The sequence below is a fragment of the Kryptolebias marmoratus genome, linkage group LG9 (assembly GCF_001649575.2).
Source record: "Kryptolebias marmoratus isolate JLee-2015 linkage group LG9, ASM164957v2, whole genome shotgun sequence".
Classification (NCBI taxonomy): domain Eukaryota; kingdom Metazoa; phylum Chordata; class Actinopteri; order Cyprinodontiformes; family Rivulidae; genus Kryptolebias; species Kryptolebias marmoratus.
This window is the reverse complement of record NC_051438.1, coordinates 23,149,327-23,165,723: the sequence shown is the minus strand read 5'-3', so window position 1 is coordinate 23,165,723 and position 16,397 is coordinate 23,149,327. Positions and strand designations below refer to the sequence as shown.

General features: G+C 35.4%; 1 protein-coding gene across 1 annotated transcript in view; it reads left to right on the top strand.

The window, feature by feature from the left end:
- Positions 1-213: 213 nt before the first annotated feature.
- enox2 (ecto-NOX disulfide-thiol exchanger 2) overlaps positions 214-16,397 on the top strand; it is a 153,765-nt gene continuing 137,581 nt past the window's right edge. The window contains exon 1 of the mRNA XM_017408434.3: positions 214-364. The gene's annotated coding sequence lies outside the window, so the exon portion shown is untranslated. The remainder of the gene's footprint in view (positions 365-16,397) is intronic.

Genomic DNA, 16,397 nt, shown 5'->3' with positions numbered 1-16,397 from the left:
AATGCTTCTTCAAGATTATATTAAACCCTAAATATTATTATTATTATTATTATTATTATTATTATTATTATTATTTGTTTGTTGAAGAAAATCTTAAATATAATTTATCACTGAAAGAGCCGCTTGAAGGTTTTTTTTATGCTTTTATTTTGACAGGTCCCCCAAAATAACATTTGACGTCATCAGAAAGCACGTGTGGACCTTCGGCTTGCCGTAGTTGGCTTCGCCATTGTTTGACAGGTGTCGAAGCTAGCTGAAAGCTACACTTATCCACACACTAAACTGACAGAAATTTGCTCATGAGGTCTGTGGAAAAATTCCCGACAGCCCGGGGAGCATGTGAGGCGACAGACGCTTCAGAAAGGTGCTTGTGTTTTCTATCTTTGTTCACTTTATGTCACTTCGGTGGCGCTAAGGTTAACTTAAGACGACAGGAAGTTTACGATAAATTGTCAAAACCGTTGTATAAACAGCAATTTATTGCAGGTAATTGTTTGCAAATTGTCTCTAAGACTCAAAGTTAAAGTTTGCAGACGTTTTGAGTAATTTTAGATTTAATAAAGCACACCGAGCATCGGCAGAGTAGTTGTTTTCTTGTTCCAGATAATAAATAATCCCGGTTTGTGTGGAGATAAAGTTTGTTTTTCCATGTTATACAAATGCTCGAAGGAACGCTACTGGTTTAAAAGGTGTATTTGCTTATTTGTTGTGATGTGGAGGCGTTTATAAAGTGACTTGTTTATTATTTTGGCTACTTTGTCAGAAGTGATACTTCACTGTGCACTGTGTGTGTGTGTGTGTGTGTGTGTGTGTGTGTGTGTGTGTGTAGAATGATTTAAAAGGAGGGTCATGGTGAAATGTAGTTATTTCTCAGTGAAATTAGCAGGAGAAGGCCATTAAAATGTAAATTAAAGAAAACTCCCACTTGTTTACTGTGTGGAACTGTATCCTATAGGATGGGCGAACCTGCTGTCTTCTCATTATGAGACATGCCAGAGGTTTGGTAGCAGAAATAAGTTCACAAACAAATTCTTCAAATGTTTATGTAGTTCACCCAGTTATATTAACAATGAGACGTATGTCTTAGTGATTCTGTCACATAGTTATGTCTCTTTGTCTCTGACCTGCTATTTTATTTTTTGTTTTATTGTCAAATCTGTACCCATTGTACCTCATTATATGGCTTTTATTCTTCAAGAATTAAAAGTTAAATCACACAGTCATTTAGTTTGGAACCAGTTCAGTTTAAAAATTATTTTCAGTTCAATTAATTTCAAATTGAACATGTTAAATAAAAAAAAAAACATGTCCTGTCCTGTGCCTGCGAAAAGGCAGAGGTTAGATTTAAATTTGCTTAAATTAATAAAAGTTAAAAGCTTTAAAAGCTGTTTTATTGTGTATATAAGCAGATAATGAAGGCAATGTTGTTATAAAATAAAATAAAAAAACATTTTGGAATAGCTGCATCAGTAAATTGTTGGTTAATGTTTGCTCATGGAAGTAGATTTATTTTTCCAATAACAATATAAAATCTCATTTGGAATTATGTCAGAATTACATGCATTTAAATATGAGTGCTGCTACCACAATTATCTTTTATCAGAAAAAAAATTAGCTTTCATAATTACCAGTCTCTCTCCACTACCTTGTAATAAATGCATGCATGGTCGTACTGAAGAGAAATTTAAAAAATCTCTGATTGTATAGCGTGTCTTGAATTGCAAGCTAATTTGTTTATTGATTTTTAATTTCAGAAAATGAGAATTGTAATTATGTGAATTGATTTATTTTGTTTTCCCCCTAGACTCTCCCTTCATCTCGACTCCCACCACAGCACCCATTATTGATAGGCTGTGTTTACTCTGAATATTGCTTTATTAAAATTGAACGTTTCTTTGAAAAAAAGAGAAGAAACAATATGAATTGTAACAGGCTGTAACTGTATTGTGTTAATACATAGTGCTTACCAGTAATTAGAATTTGGTTTGTGAAACTATGCAGTTTTTCCTCTTTTTTTAAATTAAATTATGTTAAATCATATGGACAAAGGTCACAGTCAAACTATTTTGCATTGCAGACCTGAATCTGGGAGATACATGTATGCTATATAGAGTGAGGCAGTATAATGAGCTTTGTGATGGCAGTATGGAAGAATAAACCATTACGGTTCTTATCTAAATGTTTAGATAATCAGGCTTTGCACAGAAGTGAAGAAGCTATTTCTAAAAATACGAAGGATCATTACCGTAGACACCTCTTCATTTCCAGAAATGCTCATGATGAGGTGCATTTCTTTGGAGAGATTTGAAGGATTACTGAGTCATTAATGGTAACTTAATGCCAGCGATATACGGCGTGTCATACAGGTCAGAAGATCTGAGTCTAATAATGAGCTGAAGCATGAATTCACAGGTATAATCCTAAATCTCAACTCCATGTTTTGCAAGAAGTATCATTGATAGAAAAGGTTAATCCCCACATTGATTAAAAATGGAGGATGCTGTTTGCCTTCAGAAATGTATCCAGATTCTGGGTGGGAGATATGAGGTGCTTTAAACATTTAGTGCTCCAGTTTATTCAGGTAAAAGCAATCTAGGATGAAATGTCATGTACTGTGGACCTGTAGACCAAATAGGTTCTCATTAATTCTGTAATTTTTAACTTTATTTCCTGTAGACCTAACATATCACTGGAGTGAGGATGGCTGTCACTTGTAACTAGCTAATTCTTTATTCAAAGTGTCACATGAAACATTTAAAGCCTCAGAAGCAGCGTGGCAGTAATTAGCTGATTAAATGACTATTTACAGAATAAGTAATTTCTTATCACATTGCCGTAGATCCTTTCCGGGGTTCCAACACATAATCATTTTCATTATAGATTATTCTTCTGTCAATTATTTTCATTATCTATAAAGACAATTAAACATTGCATTTATTATCAATCAACTGATGTGACTTCTATTGTGATATTATTATTGATCTAAAAGATTCAATGAGCAATCAGAAACTAACATAGAATGTAATATAGAAGTAATTGCAGCCATATCTCAAATTTATCACAAGGTTCTGATAAGTGTTATCTTTAGCGTTGTGTTGTTTGCCTAATAATTATCCAGAAGAAACTGTTGAACAAAAGTTAAATCGATTACTTCCACTGCTAATCGTTGCTATCGCCCAGCTCTTTTGTTGTGGCTCACACCCCAGAATTTATCAGCTGTGCCTTAGTAAAATCTCAGCTTTAACAAGCACTTGAAATTATTGCTACTTAAGCAGCTGTTTTGTTTTGTTTTGCCTTGTTTTTGGTTTAAATTCACAAGTTTTAAACAAGGCTGCAAAACGGCAACTCGCACACAGCAGTCTAGTGTATTGATGCATGGCATTGAGCATTTACTGCAAACAGAAACTAAAGTGAATCTGTCTGAGTCTGTGAAACTTTATGTCACAACCACTAAAGTACTGCTTGTTATACGAAGATGATGGTCATAGATGCTTAATTTTGATTTTTTTTGGGCTTATTTTTTCCTGCCTGACAGAGTTGGTTACTAACAAATACACCTTTTAATATAATTATTATTATAGTAACAGTTGTCACATTGTGTCATGTTTTGACAGAGTTAGGCTTTATGGTACTTTATGAGTTATTGTTCAAAGTAAACATTAATCAAAGTATTACATTTTGAATGTTTAATCTATTGAATAATGTGCTTTATAATTGATGAATATACAAGTTAATACCAAGTTTAAATGAAAGTGGGGACAGTTACGTTTTCTGACTGCATATTCTGGCTACTAATAAGTCAAAATAATAGTATAAATTAATTTAATGCATTTAATTTATGAATAAACTTCAGTTTGTTTTAGTATGTTGTTTGCCATCACACGGGAGAGGAGAGATCGGGACAGAGTTAAGGTTAGAAGGTGGATAGAAAGAAAGTGAAAATGCTGCTGCAGCTTTTATTTCATCCACCCACTTACTGCAGTGGTTTCCACAATTATTTCACATAACTAAGCAGTGCATTAAAATAGTGTCATTGATTGTATGAACTGATGGAAACCATAGTTTACTGTATTCTGTATATGTTGTGTTGATGGAAAAAGTAGAAGTTGAATGCTGGGTGGATGAACTGTAAAAGATAAGGGGAGAAAATTGAGAGAGAATAAAGACTCCATCTCCAAGATGAAACTGAAGGAATAGTTTTCACAGTAACACAGAACAGCTTACTCTTATTTTGTGCACACAAATGTCAATGTTGATACTCTGCATAGTTTTGGTTTAAATAAACAATAATAAACTGAATTTGTTTTTGAATTTTTATCCGTTGTTTTAGTTAAATCAGCATCTGTGTGGAAGTTGCACATTCACAGGGCCTAAGCAAGGAAAATGAATGTAACATTTTGCACTGAACATTTTTATACACATATCAGACCTGAATTATACAAAAGCCATTTGAGTAATGGTGGCCAGTGACTCATTACAGCTTTAACGCCAGCAACATTTCTGCTAGTTTTAAAATGAGGTTTAAATCTGTGAAGCTTTAACATTTTAATGGAGATTCCAACATTTGTTATATGTAAGGTCCTTTAGTTTATATTTTGTCATGTGAAGTATTAGGTTCAGAAGTTTACCTGTCTTTTTCTACGTGGCCTTGATTTATTTAAGCAGCGGTGAGGACTGCAGGACCAAGACATAACAGGGGTGTCGATATTCGTCACGTCAGCAGGTTGTGCTTCATTAATCTGTCTGATTGATCCAGCGTCCATGTGGTTCAATGACCTTGCTTTGCACAAATAAGAGCTGCACCCAGGCCAGTGTTACCTGATCTGCTGCTCTGCTGATGGATTTGTGTGCGACTTATTGAAGGAAAAGGACAGAGACAAATGTAGACACTTTATCTGAGAGTGGCAAACAGACTCTATGATACAAAGCACAAGGCCTATTGTTACATTTTATGATGCTTTAATTACGATGATAGCAGCAGCATGAACTAATTACTTATGTTACCTGAAATTTGTCAAGCAGATTTTAGGCAAACCTTTGTGAGATCACTACAGAAAAGGAGCATCAGGCGAGGTTCAATTAACTGGTTTGTGGTGAATAAATCGCTGCATTGTCTTGTCAAAAACTAGTGGTATGTGTTGTACCACACAGAACTGCATGGCACTGCGGTAGCTAATTGCAAAAAGGCAGAGCAATCGGAAATGTCCTCTGGAGTTTTGAGTATCAGGCGCGTTTATTCTACAGAAGTGAAATTGCAAAATGTTCTTGTGGTCAGTTGTGATTAAAAATGTTTGCAGTGTAACATGTGACATATTCCCACCCACATTTTAAAAATTCATCAACTTAACGTTCCCTTCATTATTTAACCTACAGCAGTTAGCCGAGGCACATAGTCATTTTTCACTATTTGAGTCAAACGAACAAGAAAAATACTTGATTAAATGTGTCTGAGCTACAACTCGGATCTGCTTGCTGTTTGAGCAGGACTCTGCTACAATCACTGAGTGTCATTATGGCTCACACAATGCAGTGTGTTGAAAATCTTAAAATAAAATCTTACAGCAAATGGAGATGTTTTGTGAGAAAACACTTTGACATAGGGCATGCTAGTGGACTCAAACTTCCAACTATTTCATTGGAGGACAACTGCTCTAACCACTGAACCAAAGTTGCTCTAACCTCAAGAGTTGTTGTGGCTGTGTTGCATCATATCAGACAAACCACACTGATGCTATGGAGTCTCTGTCCTTACCTGAAGTAAAGATTCATGCTTTACTCAAGTTGAAGACTAGGTTACAATAATAAATTCTCAGGAGTAAAACAACAACTGTTTGATAGGCCTAAATGTATTTTCAGCTGCACAAATATTGAATAAACTACATCACAAGCTGGTTGATGTTACAGCTTTTAATTCAAAATCTGTTTGACTGTCCAATGAAAGTAAGAGTTCCTTATCAGTGTCTGAATAAGCATGAGGATAGATCCGCTCTGCAAATACTTGAGTCACCATTAAAGTAGATATAGCCCACCCCCATTTCCACTGAGATAAAGCAGTAAACTCAAACACAGTGGATTTTATGAAAGTTATTCACTTCATATAAATAAGAGGCATTAAACAGAAGTTTGTAGCTCAACAATCAAGTACATTGGCAACACAACAAATGTAAACACTCAGTTGGTGAAAGATCAGAGTGAATCCCTGAATGCTAATGCAGGACAAATGTTTTTGTTGATCGGTGTGTAAAAGACCCTTTCTAAAGTATCAAAACTCATCAGTTCTTCTACGAATTAAAAAGGGCTCTATGACTGTCTTCCTCTTTTATTAGTAAATGTTCTCAAATGCTACATATGACATAAAATTGAGAGTCAATATTAGAATATATTAAACTGGTCTTGATCCTCACTGTTCCATTGCTTGCAATAGATTCATGTATTCATTCTTGTGATTACTAATTACGCTCGTATTTAATTTTGTATACAACTATGCAGTTTAATTATGGATATATGTAAAATAATCTATCATCTACATTTCTCAACCTTATGAAAACAAGAGATTATATCTGATTTTCTCATCTGTAATCCAAATTCTGCTCATTAAAATGGATTGCCATAGCAACACATCCCATTCCCACCAATATTTCAATACTTGGGTATTGGTCTGATAAGCTGTAATAATAACTGGACTGGTAAGCAGTCACTCCATTTGTGTCATTTCCTTGATTGTCAGTGTGTGCAGTTAGAGCAGCTGAAATCTTGTTTAGGAATATTAATAAAAGATACAAGTGTGAATTTATTTAGGCAGTATAATCAGGTTTTTTGTTCTGCTGTAAAGTAAAAATGAAAACACAAACCTTTTCTACAATATATCAGTTATAAATTAACATTTGTAAAGATATTTCAGCACTACTATTGTGCTAAAGTGAATTTGAAGCCTGGTATTTTGATAGCTACCAAATAGCTAAGAGAAATATTAGTAAACCAAAGTGATATTTTCATGTGTTCTCCATCCATCCATCCATCCATCCATCCATCCATCCATCCATCCATCCATCCATCATCTTCCTACTCAGGGTCAAGGAATGTCTTATTGACTCAGTCATACAGACTTACAGTGTATTTTGCTACCTGTTGTTTGGTAGAAAGACTGTGTCTTTACTGTTTTTAGCTTTTAGTCTTTAGTGACAGGCTACTTATTTTATTGCTTCTCTTTTGTGTAATTACACACTTTTGAAAGATGTCGTCAATCTAAAATAGCTTGTTGATGCAAAAATGTCACCCTCAAAGTTTTGGATTGTTCTATATTGACTGTTAGACAAAGTGTTTTGAAAATTTAGCAAAGTAGTTATGTCTCATTGAAATATTTATGTTTGTAATTTTATGTATTATTTAAATCAATACAATTTCTGACCCTATTTGTCATTTTGACAAACCTCTGGGTGAGATGATTTAGGAAAGTACTTGATTTGCTTTTATTTGGCAATTTATTAGTGCAGTACATACTTTCACCATCATGCTCATTTCATGGTGGGAAGTAAAAATTCTAATTTAGAGTCTAGTTTAATCAGTTGTTCATTCTTAGTTGATAGTAATTAGTAATGTTTGCCAGGTCTGGCCTGGTAATGATGCTCATCATATTGATACAGACATTGCTGTATATCTTTTGCTACCTTCTGTTTGTCTTTACCCAGATTTCTAATAAAAGTAAATCTTTTTCATAAGTCTTCAAACTTGAACTTACCAGAATAAACTTGCTTGAATGAAAATATGCAGCATATGCTGTATTTTCCCCAGGAGGCTTGAAAAATAGAACAGTGAACTCACGCCATCTGCCACAAGGAATATAATAAAAACCCAGACAAGTATGTAACTTTGAAAATGGATGAAAAAGTTTACAAGGGCCATGTAGTAGCCACAGCAAATAAATATAAATGCAAACTTTAGTTTTACTATCAGGGGATAGCCCCTGGCTGGATGGCGAATTCCCCTTAGTTTTAAAAATTGACTTGCAGTACACAACCTATTTTGCCTTCAGGCAGTTTGAATTAGTGTTTAAATTGGTCTAACCAATTACCTACAATATAATTCATCACTCCCTTTGGTCAGTCATTTAGACTATGTGGACTGCAGCTTAAGGCTAAATCTCCTCATCAGATCTCAATAGATGCTAATCCTATGTGAAGTCCACGAAAGGTGTGAAGTAAATTAATTTCATACCTGAGCAATTCCAGAGACTGCAGTGACATTGACAAGTAGAGAGACGGTGGATGTGCAAGTACATTCACCACAGGAAATGGTGTTGTGTTGATCATACCCAATAGATTTCCTGACATGCCTGACTTTTTCAAATGCATGAGCTAAACAAAAGTGTGAACTCTACACCTTGTTTCATACAGATTGCCTGATTATCTGAGGTGCTTAAAGCCCTTTTGGCAGGGCTGTTACATACACAAATGTAATATTTCCATAAAGAGGACAGCCACTCTTAATCAGAGAGTTTTGATGATGGTTTTTAATCTCAATGATTAAACTAAATTCTCAATAGTAGTGATGAATCATGAGGACTTAGATCATAACTACAAGGTACTTACAGCATTAATGGATAATTTACCCTTGTCTAACATTTCCTCTATGGATGGCATCTGGATATTTCAATATGATATAAACTGAAATTAGATAGGTCTCTAGGCTTTTTCTGCCTGTTTCTTTGAATTGTATAAGTTCATTTTGTCTGTCTTTGGTATCCAACTATATTTACCTCTTTCACTCGCAGTAATAAATCTGTGGTTGGCTGTCAGCCAGATGCACTCCAAACACTAAAGGTCTGAATCACTTTTACAACTGAAATGCACTGTTATCCTCTTAGATTTTGTAAAGACGGGCTTTGTGCTGTCACTGCAACTTTTTTGATGAGAAATGGCCCCTTAGCTGCCAAGACATCTGAAATAACTCCAGCTCTAAAGCCAGGATACAATTCTGACAGCTTTGTGTCTGACACAAGCAGACATTTATAACACAGCCAGACTTTTATAGCAAAAGGATCTTATGGCTTCCCCCCATAAGAGCAGGGGTTGGAATCAGTTTTTTTATATTCAGCTGTAAACTCAGCCATCATTTTTAAGTGCGTTTTTATTTAACGTTGTGCAAATTGTATTCATTAAAACATTTTGTTTTATTGTAATTTTATATGTGAGTCTTGTTTAAATGTTTTTAATTTGTTACAATTCAGAAACAAGAGATAATTGTCTTGCAGTAGAGCTGCGCAATATTTGAAAAACATGCATAATGCAATGATTATATCAGTTGTGATAAATCCATATTTTCCTCATTCCTCACCTTCTCTTCTGTCATCACTAGAATCTAAATCAAGAGTGGGCATCAACGCCAATAAGAGACAGTTGGATTAAGCAAATATATTATTTGCATGCAGAACATGGTTAAAATATAACGGTCTATGATTTACTGCAGTCCAAGCAGTCTTTTTCAGTATTGATGTTGAGCTCACTAATATTGCGATGCCGATAAATTTGCGATATATTGTGCAGCCCTGTCTTCTAAATACATTTATTGCATCAAAGTGCATGAAGTTGATTTACCATCTAAGCTCTCTATAAGCTTGTTGGATTGTCTGTATCACCACCATCATCAATGGTGTTTAAAAACAACAACAATAAACTGTATCTATAAGTTGACTGTTTAGCCCATAAAAAATGTAATAGCACTGGGAAGAACAGCAAGAAAATAATATATGTAAGGAGGTATTAAAAGAATGTGTTGATGAATTGACACCACCTTTGAGCTGAATATAAGAAATACATTTGACAAAGAGAAGGGGATTAAAAAGTGTGCTTCATTTGCTGTGAGAAACCAGAAATATGTAGTGCTCTCTCTCGCTCGCTTCCAACTCAGTAAGATGAATATGTCAGCAGAATTCACTTTTAATTTCCTCTTCTTATTATCCCGGCTGTATTCCGACTGAGCCTTCACCTCTACGTCTGTGTGAAATGTCTGCTGCTGCTCTCGGTTTACCTGGGAGATGACTGACAGCTGTTGGGGCGAGAATGAGAAATGACACAGACAATTAAAGGGTTGGAGTCTGCTCGGCCTGACCTTCTGATCAATGCACTGCTTTTTTGAGTTGGCAGGCCTGAGAGCTGCACTCTTTTTTTCAGACTAATAAAGATGGCACAGAGAGTAGCTCCTGGGCTGGACTGCCAATACTTTTAACACCCCCATTGATTCTCATTACTGTTAATGGTTTCTTTGCTAGTGTGAGGTGGACATTGAAGAAAGTGTGGGTGGACAGGGGCGTACTTAAGAGTTTTGTTCAGGAGCACAGTCATCAATTCATGACCTTGATCAGAGGAATCTGCAGAGAATGTGTCAGATCTCAATGTATTGATTTCTTCTTTTAATGCAGTGTGTAAATGCAGTAGTTGTGCTAATTATGATTGCCTCCATAAACATGACAGGAAGCAGAATAGTTTATAATGTGAGTAATCTTTCCTGTACTAGTAATCTTTTTAGGCTTGCTTCAAACCCATGAACTGCTGCCTGCTTTGATTCACAAATTCAGAGAGCTCTAATGTTAGGGCTATTAAGGGCTCTTTAGTTCAAATTCAAGTTCAAGTGGATTTTATTGTCACTTCAGCCATATGCAGTGTGTACAGTACACAGTGAAATGAAACAATGTTCCTCCAGGACCAAGGTGCTACAAGAAAAATAAAAAAAATAAAAGACTAACAGATTGCACATAAAAAACAAGACAGTTGTCAACCCTACACAACATAAAGTACCATGTATGTAAACATGTACAGAAACACAAGACACTACAGTAGCCCACACAAGAGTACAAAAAGTGCACTTGTGTAAGACGTGTAACACAAGACAGGTACAAAACCTTGAGCAATAAACAATAAAAGCCGGTGTAGAGATGTGCATGTAATCAGCTCTCAGTTGACTGTGAGTCAGGTGAAGTAAAGTGCAGATGCTAATTGGTTTTATGTAAACATAGACTGCTCAGATCTGACCGTGACTGTTTAGGAGTCTGTTTAGAAGCTGTCACGCAGTCTGGCTGTGAGGGCCCAAATGCTTCGGTGCCATTTTCTGGATGGCAGGAGGGTAAAGAGTGTGTGTGATCCTCCCCAATGCTGGTTGTTTTGCGGGTGCAGTGTTGTGTAAATGTCCATGATGCTGGGAAGAGGCACACCAGTGATCTTATAAGTATGTTGGGACAACGGCGCTGCTGGATTAAAAGGGAGAATTAAAAGAATAATAAAGTAAAGGAAATGGAATGAAATGGAAAAAAATTGCCAGGCAACCTTAAGGTTATTACAGCTATACAAATTACCTTTGCAGGAAATAACCACTATTTTAGGCTGGCTGAATGAAGTGAAATCCATTTTTACTTTTTTAGGCCATATAAAAATAGACAAAAACAACACCTTTTAAGGCCTGATCTCAAAACAAGCACACCTCATCAACACTTTGCTGTATTTGCTTACTGAAATTCTAAAATTAGACATTTGTTTACTTTGCAAGGCACGCTGGATTCTTGTGAGATTTGCTGTAATATAATCACAGAGGAATCAACAACCGTAATGCTCTTAATATGTGTTCGGCTATGTGCTGTGGATGTGATTGCATCCGATGATTGTTGCTCCTAAGCAGAGAAGCAAAACATCTATTCATCTATTGCATCAGTAATATTGAAAGTGAAAAGTATATGTGTACTGAAAGAAAAACTTAGAACAAAACAGGACTTTTCTTAGTAGAAAAGCTCTTTTCCTGGTAAGAGTTTTGTGTCCTTGTCAGCTGCTCTGGTTGTGCTTTGTTTATCTAATCTGCTGAAGAATACTCATATGGAGAACCTTTGCCATCTTGGGCATCAGAATACATTTATGTGTCTATAGACTAACTCAAGTTGCTAAGCTTTAGGATGCAATCAATATTCTGGTTGATGAAATTAAACTAAACAATACGTATTATTTTATTTTATTTTCCTTTTAGCATGATGTGTAATGAGTCTTTCTTCCTCTTTCAAATGTCCACTGATTTAAGTACTGCATGAAAAGCTTAAAAACTAACAATGGCGCAATAAAAGAAACATTGTAAGCAATTATGAAGGTGTGGGAAATTGCTACTGAAATGTACATTAGTGAGATGTTTAAAGAATAAGCAGTTACCGTAATTGTAAATACAAGAGTGTTAATAAAGAACACCAGGAAGTTGACCAGAGTAGGATAACTCCCCTTCCTACGATCTTAATGCTAACCATTTTTACTTCAAGTTAAAACTTTTCCAAGGTGCCATTATGCCTGTTTTTCCCAGTTGGCCTTTTATGACTGTGGACATAAATACGCCATTTGGGGTCCGCTTTCCCTCACTGGTCAACTGACATGAATGAAGAAGCTAGGCTTTTGACTGAGTGTAAAGGTTGTGCAACTTATTAAAATCCAAAGTAAAAATGCATTGTGTCAAGATTTACATAATTGTTAACTGTCTTGGTTCCATGGTTCAAAAGCTGAAGCATAAACTGAGGTATCTTCAGACATTTTATTGTACACTTTACTTTGATCTTATTTACCTTTTAGGATAAAGGTGAATCTAAACAGCATTGTCTTGGCCAAACTGATGTTGATAAAAGGGATTTGTGTGTAGCTATACATTTATTATCTCTGTGGTCTATAAGAGCTGTGCTATTCAAAGCTGAACAATGTTATCTCTCAATGCCCATTAGGCCTGTTTGATGATGTGTCTTTTTGAGACCCTGCCCTCTGTCTTTATTTGCCTTATTTCTTCATACAGTATATTGCTTTGTGTGGGATGGTTTTGGCTGCAGCCTTTGGCCAGTTGGCTGGATGCATCAATTAAATTACTTAGCAAGTGAATGCAAACTATAACAGCTTCACTGTCAGATTCAGTGATCATTTTCTCTGTTCTTTCTGCTGTTGGTCTGTATTCATGTTTTTGCTGCACACCTATACTGTCTTTTTCAACAGAACAACTACTTTTAGACTATCAATCTCTTGGTAGCACCTTTCTGTGGGGAAACGAGGTGTGGACATGTTGGACATGCATATTTGTGTTGGGTTGTTAATCTTTTCTTTTTAATTTACAGCTTTATTCTAGGATTGATCCTAACATCACTCTCACTTGTTGAACTTAGAGGAGACTACACTTTAAATGAGATATAACACCCTCTTTCCACAAGCTGATCTTAACGAAGGGCTGTGAAATGTTTTGTGTAAAATTTAACTTAGACATAAAAGGTATGTTGAGATGTCTTTGCTGGGAATTTTACAAGGTGTGCTGAGACGCTCGAGTCAACTCGACTTTTCCATTGTGAGGTGTGCATTTTTAAAGGTGCTGTATTGCACACACACACAAATTGCTCGAACAATAACCGTTGAAGAGAGCTTACAGGATCCAGAAAAGGGTTTTGCAATTTGAGTCATTTTGTTGCATTTGCAAAAGGTAACAGAAAACTGTTGTTTAGTGTGTTTCTGAGTCCTACTAAAGCATTTGTTTCAAATATTACTGAGTCAGACCTCTTTACCATCAGAAGCAAAATTCTTTCAGTAACACCTGAGGACAAAAACTAACTTCATCATGTTGAATGACTCTAAAAATGTGGATACCAGATCATTTTGTTTACACGGTGGGAAGATGACTGGAGTGTATTCACTTTTGGGCTACTATTCAAATGATATGAGAGCATACAGCAATTACATAAATAAAAGATTTTGTTGATTTCTTTTGTTTTCTTTCTGTGGCTTCTTGGGACCCTGGCGATCCCTGGGTTGGGGGTTGAAGTTAGCAATTTGGCACTTAAAATTATTATTCCTCGTTAATTTAATTGTACTCTATCACTCTCTCTAGTTTTTATGTTTTACGTTGTGGTTAGCGTTCAGAATGTGGCACTTGCACATAAAGACTGATGGATGCTGAGATTGTGTACAACTGATACATGCCTATAAGTGGATATCTTCAGCTTTCAGGAAAAATTTGAAGCTTTTTAATGCAAGGCATAATGCTGTTTGCATGAGTGTTGTAGGGCAAGAGGTTAAAAGAGTACTGAAGGTATTTTTCTTGCAGAATATCTTCTGTTCTTAGCTGTCCCAGAGGCACAGGTGCTGCTCGCCTTTCAAAGACTATTACTACTAGAATCTGCCTGTAGATTGAGCAGCAGATAAGAGTAGCAGTATCTCCTCTAATTGCCTGTTGCCTGTGAATTACTAACTACTGGAATTGTGGGCTGCATGTCAAATAGCTTTCCCAAACTAGATTTTGTGCTTTCATTTAAGCTCATGCACGGATCAGATTCTTGTTCATTTAAATACACTGTAGTGTGCTATTTTGTTCATAAACTTCCTAAGTTTTATTTTAATTTAGAAACCAAATTGGTTTTACAGTTAAACAGTTTCAGTTGCAGAAAGATTAAGTGTAAGCAGTTACTAAACCTAAATAAAATGTGCTTGGAATGTTTAGGCTTGTTTTTAATTAGGTTTTCATTCTAATTTTAGCCAGACGAAATTTCCATATGATACTCAGTAGGCAGTAAATTGTTCTACATTAATGCCCAGAGTGAAAGCAAATGGGTCAAAACTCCCATTTTTAATTGGGCACAAAGGATTGACAATCAGCATAGCTTTTGGTTTAAAACATTCAAGGTGAAAAAAATGACCACAACATCATGTTGTTATAGGAGAGTTTCTGACTGTAAGATCATTTGGAGTTTTTGGTCATTCACAAATATATTATTCACAAATATATTTCTGAATGACCAAAAACTTAAGTCCTTGTTTATTTTGTTTGGTTTTGTTGTTTGTTTTTGGTGGTGTGCAAAAGTCTTGAGTACTTTTTACAGTACCACCAGGAATGTCTCTGATTGGAAGTTCATCATGACAACAGGAACTGACTCCTATGTGTGGCCTCACTTTTTCACACAAGAATTCTATCTTACATGCAGATGTTTTTCTTTTGATTCATTAAAGTGAGACAAATTAACTATCTTTCTTTTCAAATTACACCAGCATTTGCATGCCAACCTCTCAAGCATGATGAGATGTGATTATTGCATCAGACTTGCTGCTATTTTAAAGACACATGAACAATGACTTTCTTTTTGAAATATTAATGAGGGCAAACTCAATAATTCACAAAAAAATGAGAGTTTTTGCTCCTCAGACGTTTGCTAGTTTTATAATGTGTTTAGATACTAAGAAATGAAGATTTTAGTGAATACTGACAGTTCTGTCAGGTTTTAGAATATTGTTTTCAAAGAAAGTTTAGGTTTTACAAAGCGTTTGCAAAATCTGTTTCAGGTTGGAATGGGTTTAAAAGTTGTGCTTTTATTATGTAAATAAATGTAGATCACTTGATGTTGTTTTTTTAATTACAGCAGACTGAAGCGGATGCTTACTTTGCCTTCAAGAAACGCAGTAAGCTTTGTAGTTAGTTGAGAGTACAAAACAAAAATCTAAATAGCAATTTAAATTAGATGCAAGATGTTTCAGAAAGCTGCAGATGAAAAGTAATAGTTTTTCTTCCCTTTGTAATTTTTAAAAGAAGGAGCAATAGTCAAGTAGCTGATGTTGGTTTGATACCATGATTATTTAAATATGCATACATTTCACAACAGTAAGTTGAAATGAGGACATAGCTTTCCTCCAATTTTTAGTCTTCTTTTTTATTTTTAATTTTCACTGGCTCTCATGATTCAAACACATCACACAAAACAACAGAAAACCTCAGCAAGCCCCACTTTACCTCTACCACACTCAGGTTTAAGTGCTCTTTCTTTACTTTGTAGAAGAAAGGATATGATTGCTAGAATACTCAGTATGTCTCATCAAGTTAAAAGTGTCTTGACAGTCATTGAATATTTTAGAGCATTTTTCATGAAATTCACAACCATGAATCAGCTTTCAGCTTTAGTACACACATAAATTTGGATTTTCTTTCTCAGTAGAACAGGCTTTGACCATCTATTGCCAGTCTGTTTTCCTTTAATATAACTACATATTATGACAAGTAAGACACCAACTTTAAGGGCACATTGTTAGCAATAGTCCTGTTCTCAGTTGGGTTGATGAGCAAATCATAAGACTTGCTATTCTTTTCTTTTTTCACAGCAGCAGTTTTGTGATGGTTGTAAATACTTACAGTATTCTGAACTTGTTTTTGCCTCCAGCCTTTGGTATTTTTTTTAAAGAAAGCTGAAGGCTGAATAGGTTGAAACAGCTGTTAAAGCACCTACACATATTTAGCACTTTTATTCTCCACACCCACACATATTATTGCACTTTTTTCTCTCTCGCTCGCTCTCTCTCTCTCTCTTTTGGTGTCATCGAGCGAGAGTTTGAAGAGCTTTTGTCCTTACAGTGAATAGAGTAATA